This window comes from Carlito syrichta, unplaced genomic scaffold (genome assembly GCF_000164805.1).
Source record: "Carlito syrichta isolate Samal-C Ts95f unplaced genomic scaffold, Tarsius_syrichta-2.0.1 Scaffold311496, whole genome shotgun sequence".
NCBI lineage: Eukaryota > Metazoa > Chordata > Mammalia > Primates > Tarsiidae > Carlito > Carlito syrichta.
The window spans coordinates 345,617-354,996 of record NW_007255592.1 but is presented as its reverse complement, the minus strand read 5'-3'; the positions used below and the strand labels follow the sequence as shown (position 1 = coordinate 354,996).

The window sequence follows — 9,380 nt, the reverse complement described above, 5'->3', positions numbered from 1 at the left end:
TGAGACTCCAACTCAAAAAAAAAAAAAAAGAAGCTGCTTTATGGTCTAATTGTGTGGTTGATTTGTACGGCCTATAAACCCTGTGCTTATTTATGTTTTTGTGATGGGTGGAATTATTCTTTCATTTCTATACTTAGAACTTTCTTTTCTTTTCTTTTTTTTTTTTTGAGTTGGAGTCTCACTCTGTCACCCAGACTGGAGTGCAGTGCAGCAGCCTCGACCTGCTGGGCTCTGGTGATCCTTCCACCTCAGCCTTCCAAGTAGCCAGAATTACAGGCGTGTGCTATGATGCCCGGCTGATTTTTTGATTTATTGTAGAGATGAGGTCTCGCTGCCCAGGCGGGTCTCAAACCCGTGGGCTCAGGCAATCCCCTCAACTCAGCCACCCAAAGGCGCGAGATTACAGGCTAAGCCACCGAGCCTGGCTTAGAACTTTCTTAAACATCTTCTGAAGGTCTGGTCTGGAAGTGGCATATTTTCTTAGGGATTGTATGTCTGGGAAAGATTTTAATTCTTCATTATGAAACTTAGCTTGGCAGTATAGGAAATTCTTGACTGAAATTGCTTTTCTTTAAGAATGTTAAAGATGGGTCTCCAGTACCTTCTGACTTTTAAGGTTTGTGCTGAGAGGTCTGCTACAAGTCTGATGAGTCTCCCTTGTTTAATGATCTTATCTTTCTCTCTAGCTACCATTTTTTTCCTTTCATGTTCACCTTGACAAATCTGATTATTATGACCCTCTGGATGGCCTTCTTTTGTAATAGCTCATAGAAGTTATCTGAATTCCTTGTGTCTGCAAAGCTGCCTCTCTAGAAAGATAGGGGAAGTTTTCTTGGATGATATCTTGGAAGGCTAATGTCAGGGTGTTCTTGGATTTCCCTTCTCTCTCAGGGATACCAATCAGCTGTAGATTTGGTCTCTTTATATAGTTTCAAACCTCTTGTAGTCTTTGTTTATTTCTTCTAATTATTTTATCCTTATTTTTGTCAGACTGGGTTATTTCAGTAATTTGATCTTCAAGCTCTGAGCTTTTTTCCCCCTCTGCCTGGTTGATTCTGCTATTAAGGCTTGCTATTGTGTTTTAAAATTTCAGGAGATAATTCTTCACTTCCAGAAGTAAAGGTTGGTTCTTTCTTAGAAAACCCAGTATAGCTTTCACTTTCTGTACTGTTTCCATGGCCTGGCTAATTTGTGAGTTCACTTTTCCCTGGATCTCATTGTGTCTGCCATTCATAGTCTGAATTCTATGTCTGTCATCACAGACAGGTTATTCTGGATGGGCTCTATTTTGGGGATCTGGGAAGCCATTTCCCGGGCATCAAATCATTAAGTCTTTAAAGATTGCTGATTTTTTTTGCTGGTTCTTCCTCATGTGGGAATATAGTCTCTCTTTTATTTTTTTGTTTTGTTATTTTTTATTTTATACAGTTTCTATTATTGGGTTGATAGTTTGTGCTGTTTTCCTACTTAATTTCCACCTCTGGTCTACCTGTGGTAGGGGCAGTGGTGGAAGAGAGAGTGGGGAGCTGGGGGAAATCCATCTGGCACTGCTTCACTAGTGCATTCTGTTGGGAGCAGGGCAAGTCCTTTCCTCCAAATGGGGGATTTTCCCTCCCCCTGGCATGAACCAGGGGCCCTGGCTGGCTGGAAGTTTCATGTCTACCACACAATGCTTGTGTTTCATCAGGAGGATTAAAGGATGACCAGGAGGGGTCCCAGGGCTCTACTCTACCCAGGGTACAGGTGTTCTGTGGGGCATGAAATAGCCTCTTCCAGTCTAGGTGAGTCTGTTTCTCTTAGACAAGGGTAGACAGGAGGTCACTGCCTTGCTGGGAAATACCTGGCATTTCTTTCTCAGTCTGCAGATGGGTGGGTCCATCACTGCCAGGAACCAGAGAGGCACACTGCCTCCTAGTTCTCATCTTGCTCTGTAAGAGGGGAAATTGCAGTGATGGGGACCCCCGAGGGAAAGCCATTCTTGAAGTTCTGAACCAAGGCTGGGACAGGTATCAATATTGCCGGAGAAATGTCCTCAACCTGGTGTGCTGTCCTGCTGGGAGCTGTAAAGGGAGGCAGGTATGCAGTGCAGACCAACCCTGTAGGGTGATCCCTGCAGAACTTATCCATGGGGGCTCTGGGGTTCACTAGGAGCTGGAGTCCTCCAGTTCCCAAGTGGCTCCAGCCAGTAGGTCTGTCCCAATTCCAGGCAGTAATCTGTGCCTGGCTATTACAGGAAGGGGTACAGGAGGAGAGCTTGGGATGTCTTTCCCTTGGCTAGGCCTGCAGAGGCTTCTAAGAGGTATGTAAACAGGTTCTCCTGTATGTTCACTGATTCCTTCTCCAAGGGTGCTCTCCAGATCTCATGTTTGGGCCACTTCTGAGGTGAGTGGGGCTTGGAATTGTCCATTCTCCATGTCCCCAGGAGACTAATCCATAAATCCCAGCCTGGGTTTCTAAGCAGACCTCCAAAAAGCAGCAGGTTCACTCCTTCTTTTAGTCTTTGCAGAGGGTACTGGTTGTTGGCTGTCTTCCGTCAGTCAGCCATCTTGGCCCTCCCTCAGAATCATCTTTTAAACAATTGTATTTAAATCCTCATGAAACTATGCAGTGTGGTAAAAACTTCTATCACTAAACATAAACTATTTTCATAATATATTAGTAACAATCTTAAAAACTTCTACTGATACTTCTATAAACATGTCACTACACACATGACATCCAACTGCTGGAATAACATTCTTCACATATATTGTCTAAAGCATTCTAAGAAATATCTTATAAACTAGAGTACTTAAACACTCATTTTAGACATACAGTGTGGGAAACACATCCATTCACTGAATATATACTGTTTACAACATAGGGTCAGATTAACACTTATAGAAACCTCATTTGAATATGTTTCTTCAAACACTTTATTATATATGTGACATCCATTCACTGAAACAACTGCTCACCTCAGAAGGAATGTTCAATTCTTTGAAATATCTTGTAGATAATTGTATTTAAACGCTTAATGGGAGTACCAAAAAGTGGCAATCACTTCTATTCACTGAATATTCACTGTTCACAATATAGTGTTTAGGTAACAACTATAGAAATCTCTTTTCAACATGTATCAATATTTCACTGCATATATTACTCCCTTCACAGAAATAACACTGTTCACCACAATGCATACATAGCATTCTAGAAAATATTGTTTAAAGAAGTATATTTTAAACCTAACTTCAAGGCATAAGTGTGGTCAACACTTACGTTCATTGAATATACATTTTAGTAATACTATGGTTTAATAAAATCTCAGAAATCTCTTTTGAACATGTTTTTATAATCCTTAACTACATACATAACATCCATTTACTGAAATGGCAGTTATCACCTCACAGTGTACAAATAATTTTATAAAGCATTTAAAAAAGTATATTTAAACTATCAGGTCAGACATCTGGATGTGGTGAACACTTTCATTTTTGAATATTACTAACACAGTGTATTCACATCATTCTCAGATATCTATTCTGAACATGTATCCAAATACTCTCCATTCTATGCAATACATCACTCATTGAAATAACAATGCCAACTGCATACAAAGAGGATCCCCCCTCAAAAAATGAAATTATATTTTGGAGGGCAGGACCCTAGCAGTAGAGGCTCTCCCTACTATGTAAATATCTAGGAACCCAACGGCATCAGTGTACCAGCTAGCATTGTGAAAGGCTGTGTTCTGCTTCGGCGTATATTTATTTTTTTACATGTTTTTCCATTTCATAGTGGGTGATCACAAGTGCACCTACCCATTACATGATGAGTGTTGAGAACAGTTTTTGACTCAAATGGCATGCCCCCCATGCCCTACCATCCCTATTTACCCAATTTCATCCTGAGTGATTTTTTTGTTATTGAAAAAAAATCCTCAAAGGGAAAGAGTTTGCTCATGTGGAAGAGGTGAAACAAAAAACTGCAGAAGTACTAAAAGGATCAAAATCCATGAGTTAAAAAACTGTTTTGAGCAGTGGAAAAGTGTTTTAATAGATGAATTGCATCAAAACAGAGTACTTTAAAGGTGACTGAAGTTTAAACACATAAGAATAAATACACGATTTTGAATAATTAAAATCTGGGTTTTTTTCGGGTACCCCCATAATTTATGCAGTATTCCATGAAACAACTTTTATACAAGTGCATTTAGCCATCACATCAGGCATTAGAGTGTAGCAAACACTGAAATTCAATAAGTGTACGCTGTTAACAACATTGTACTCAATGACGACTGTAGAAGTCTCTTTGAATGTGTGTCTACACACAATACGCTACACAAATGACTTCCATTCACCAAAATAATACTGTTCACCAATTAATGCATATAATGTTATGCAAATTAATTTTTAGACAAGTGTATTTAAATTCTCATTTCAGGCCATACATAGTTGCATGTACCTGTAATCCAAACTACTCAGGAGGCTGAAGCAGAGGGATCTATTGAGTCTAGGAGTTTGAGGTTGATCATAACTGTGACAACACAGTGAGACCCCAACTCTTAAAAAAATAAAACAAATCCTCATTTCTGGCATCAGAGTGTGGTAAACACTTTTCTTCTCTAAATATACACTGTTCACAACATAGTGTTATAGTAACAACAGTAGATAACATCTTTTGAATGAGTGTATGAAAATACTACACATATGACATCCATTCTCTTAAATAACACTGATCATATCACTATATGTACACAATTTTATAAAACGTCTTTAAAGTATGCATTTAAATCCTAACTGCAGGTATCAAAGTGTGATAAGCACTTCCATTTGCTGCATATATGCTATTGATAACGTTTCACCAAAAATTGTAGAAACTTTACAGAACATATGTCTACATGCCCTTCATTATGTAAATTCACTATGCAAATACATGTACTGAAATAAAAGTGTTCCTCACATATGTATAGAGCACTCAATGATTCATCTTTTAGAAAAGTCTATTTAAATCCTCACTTAAAGCATCAGAATGCATCACACACTTAAATTTAAATCTTACACAGTTAACAACATATTGTCTCGGTAACATACCAGAAGTATCTCTTGAATGTATGTGCACACAAAATTAACTATACACAGGACATACATTTTCCAAAATAATGTTATTCATGACATAGTGTATGCAATATTCTATAAAAAAATTATATAAATATATTTAAACTCTAACTTTGGGGCTTTAGTTTATGGTAACACTTTCATTTCCTGAATATGAACTGTTAACAGTATAGTATTTCAGTAATAACTATAGAAAATTCTTTTGAACAAGTGCATACAAACATTTCTCTATATATATGGCATCCATTCAGGGAAGAAACCCAGTTCATCTCATTGTGCCCATAGCATTCTTTGAAGCATCTGTAAACAAGAGTGTTTAAACTTTCACTGCAGACATCAGAAAATGTGATGAGTATTGAATGAGTATGCATAGTAGTAGTGGTTTGAAGACATATCCTTTGAACTAGCATATGCCAGTACTTTAATATATAAACACCACTCACTGTAATAACACTGTGTACTACACAGTGTACACAGCATTCTACAAAACACATTTTAAGCAAGTGAATATAAAAAATTACTGCAAGCATCAGTGTGAGGCAAACACTACCATTCCCTGAATATATAATGTTAACAAACTATCATATCTGATCATTCTCATATATCTCCTTTGAATATGTATCTAAAAATATTTCACTAGTTATGACATCCAGTTGCTAAAATAAATTGTTAGCCACACTGTAGGTATAGCACTCTATGACATATGTCTAAGAAAAGTGCATTTAATCTCTCACATCAGGCTTCAGTGTAGCACACACTGCCATAAATGAATGTACATTGTTAAGACAGTATTTCAGTAAAAACGCTACAAACTCTTCTGAACACATGTATACCAATACTTCACTAGAAACATGACATCTATTCTCCAAAATAGTGTTTATCTCATAGTATATATAACATTCTAGTTAACATTTTTAAAATAAGTGAACTTAAAATAATATTACCTGCATCAGAGATTAATAAACACTGACAGTCACTGAATATACAGTGTTAACAACATAGTGTTTCTATGGAATTCTCACAAAGTTCTTCCCAATGTGTTTACATTAATACTTCATTACAAACATGACATCTGTTCACTGAAATAACACTCTTTCTTATAGTTTATAGAGCGTTCTGAAAGTGTCTTTAGAGAAAGTGTATTTAATTTAATTTTATATTATTTTAGTTTTGGGTACAAGTGAGGATTTACACATAAGTAAATTGCATGCAGGTGAAGTTTGGGCTTCTAGCTGGCTTTCTTTGCCCCTGATAATGGACCAGACACCCAATGTGTTACCACATGCCCTGTCCCCTCCCCTCCTTCCTCCTCTAACTGTGTGCAGCATCTTCCAATCTCTGCCTTGTACTCAACAGAGATCAAGACCCACTTACGAGTATTCAGTTTTTTGTTTCTGTGATAGTGCACTTAGATGGTCTCTAGCTGCATACACGTTGCTGCAAAGGCCATGATTTTGTTCTTCTTTATGGCTAGAGCAAGCGTGCTTAAACCACCAGTGCAGGCATCAGAATGTGGTAAGCAAGTAAATTCCCTGTTAGCAACATAGTGTTTTAATAATCACTGTTAAAACTCTTTCGAACATATGTCTCCAAATACTTTTATATATATATACATATATATATATATATATGTATAACATTGACCTACTAAAACAAAACTGCTTACCACATAGTCTATATACATTCTTTGAAACATCGTTGGACAATTATATTTAAATCCTTACATTAGGCATCAAAGTATAGTAAACACTTCCATTTACTAAATATAAACCATTAACAGATTTTCAGTTTTTCAGATTTGGGGTATTTTGGGATTTTTGAAATTTGCATATAAATAATAAAATATTCTGGGTATGGGACCTAAGTCTAAACATGAAGTTCATTTCTTTTTCTTTTCTTTTAATTTGAGTTGGAGTCTCACTCTGTCACCCAGACTGGAGTACAGTGGCTGTTCCTGGTCACCGCAGCTTCGACCTGCTGGGGCTCCGGCGATCCTTCCGCCTCAGACTTTCAAGTAGCTGGAATAACAGGCACGCGCCCATGCCCGGCTAATTTTTTGATTTATTGTAGAGATGAGGTCTCACCAAGTTGCCCAGGCGGGTCTTGAACCCGTGGGCTCAGGCAATCTACTCACCTCAGCCTCCCAAGGTGCGGGATTACAGGCTGAGCCACCAAGCCTGGCTGATTTTTTTTCTCAAATAACATAAATTTATTGTCTTTATAGTTCTGGAACCTAGAAGTACAAGATCAAAGTGTTGGGAGGTTTGGTTTCTTCTGAGGCCCTTCTCTGGCTTGCTGTTGGCTACCTTCCTGTTCTGTCCTCACGTGACCTTTCCTCTATAAGCATGCATCCTAGGTTTCTCCTTGAATGTTTTTTTTTTGAGTTGGAGTCTCACTCTGTCACCCAGACTGGAGTGCAGTGGCCACTCCCGGCCACCGCAGCCTCGACCTGCTGGACTCCAGCGATCCTTCCGCCTTAGCCTTCCAAGTAGCTGGAATTACAGGCATGTGCTACCACGCCCAGCTGATTTTTTTTGATTTATTGTAGAGATGAGGTCTCGCTGCTCAGGCGGGTCTCAAACCCGGGGGCACAGGCAATCCACTCACCTCAGCCTCCCAAAGGCATGGGATTACAGGCTGAGCCACTGAGCCTGGCTGAATTTTTTTTTTTAACCATGAGAAAAGATTACCTTTTCAATAAAAACTATGGTTAAAACATGGGTGACAGCTGAGTGCGATGGATCACACCTATAATCCCAGCACTTTGGGAAGCTGAGGTGAGAGGATTGCCAGAGCCCACAGGTTCAAGATCAGCCTGGGCAACTTAGAGAGATCTCATCTCTACAATAAATTAAAAGTTAGCCGGGCATGGTGGTGTGTGCCTGTAGCTCCAGTTACCTGCAAGGCTGAGGTGGAAGGATATCTGAGCCCAACAGGTTGAGGCTGTGGTGGACATGAGTGTGCCATTGCCCTCCAGCCTGGGCAACAGCGTGAGACTCCAACTAAAAAAAAACAAAAAAAAAACAAGATAAAAAAATGAGTGACATTATATCAGTGCTGTACTTCTTAAAGCAGCAGAATCACACGCTGGCTATTTGGGCAGGAGCATCCATTGAGGCCCTCTGGGATGGCTCCTTAACAGCTGAGTCAGCTTTTCTTGGCACTTGCCTTCCTCTTTTCCCTGCCAGGCCCTCAGCTCTCAGCTGTTTTCCATTCCTGTTTAAGTCTGCCACCATCTACTCCAACTGCCAAGCTTCCCCTGATAATCAAGATGGATCACAGGATAGGACACAATTGTTCATCTCCTTTCTTTCTATCTCTAGAGTAAACCCACCTGCCTCATCGACACTTGGCATTAAAGACAATACTGCTGGGCTTTATTTTTCCTGTTTTATAGAAGAAGGCCAACAAAGTTGAAAAACTTGTTCAAGCAACACAGTTAGTGAGAGGCAGCACCAAGATTTGAGCCCATGTTTGTCTTCTACCATGCCTAGTTACTTCTCAAAAGTCTCACTGCCAAAGGCTGAGGGGAAATAGGCAGTATTTATATAATATAATGCACATAGTGAAACATAGAAGGTTCAAGAAATCGACAATCCTCACTGAATGTGGCCCATATTCTATGACCCAACTACCTTGCTAGCCGGTATCTTGGGAAAGCTCCCAAACCCCTCACCCTGTTCAGGGTCCTTGAAGCCTCTTCCCACTACACAAGACTGATGATTCCATTGATATAAACTACCATCCTTTGAGGTTTGGAAGAACGAATTAGGAGAGGAGAGAACATTAGTCTAGTGCCATTACCTGCCCTGGGTGCTGTGCTGGAGGCAAAGCTCAGTGTCAGGCAGATCTGCACGCAAGCCTCAGTTTTATCAATTATTTGCTCTGTGCTCTTGGGCAAATTAGTTGCCTGCTTTCAGCATCATCTTCTTATTAATAAACCAGAAAAGAGGGCACACCTCATCAACAAAGGTACCTGAATAATGAACATTTGTATACCTATTCCCTGAATCGTACCCCACATGTTTAAAGTAAAAAATTTATATTAAAAAAATAAACTGAGCCAGGCTCGGTGGCTTAGTCTGTAATCCTGAGCTTTGGGAGGCTGAGGTGAGTGGATTGCCTGAGCCTGTGGGCACAGGCATGTGCCCACTTGGGCAACTTGGTGAGACCTCATCTCTACAATAAATCAAAAAATTAAGCCGGGCTCGGTGGCTCAGCCTGTAATCCCACGCCTTGGGAGGCTGAGGTGAGTGGATTGCTTGAGCCCGCGGGTTTTGAGAC

The 9,380-nt window shown here is 39.7% G+C and overlaps 1 protein-coding gene across 1 annotated transcript in view; it reads right to left on the bottom strand.

Annotated features, from left to right (window-relative positions):
• The window catches only part of FAM227A (family with sequence similarity 227 member A), a 151,906-nt gene that overhangs the window by 95,873 nt on the left and 46,653 nt on the right, over nucleotides 1-9,380 (bottom strand). The gene's annotated exons all lie outside the window — the stretch shown is intronic.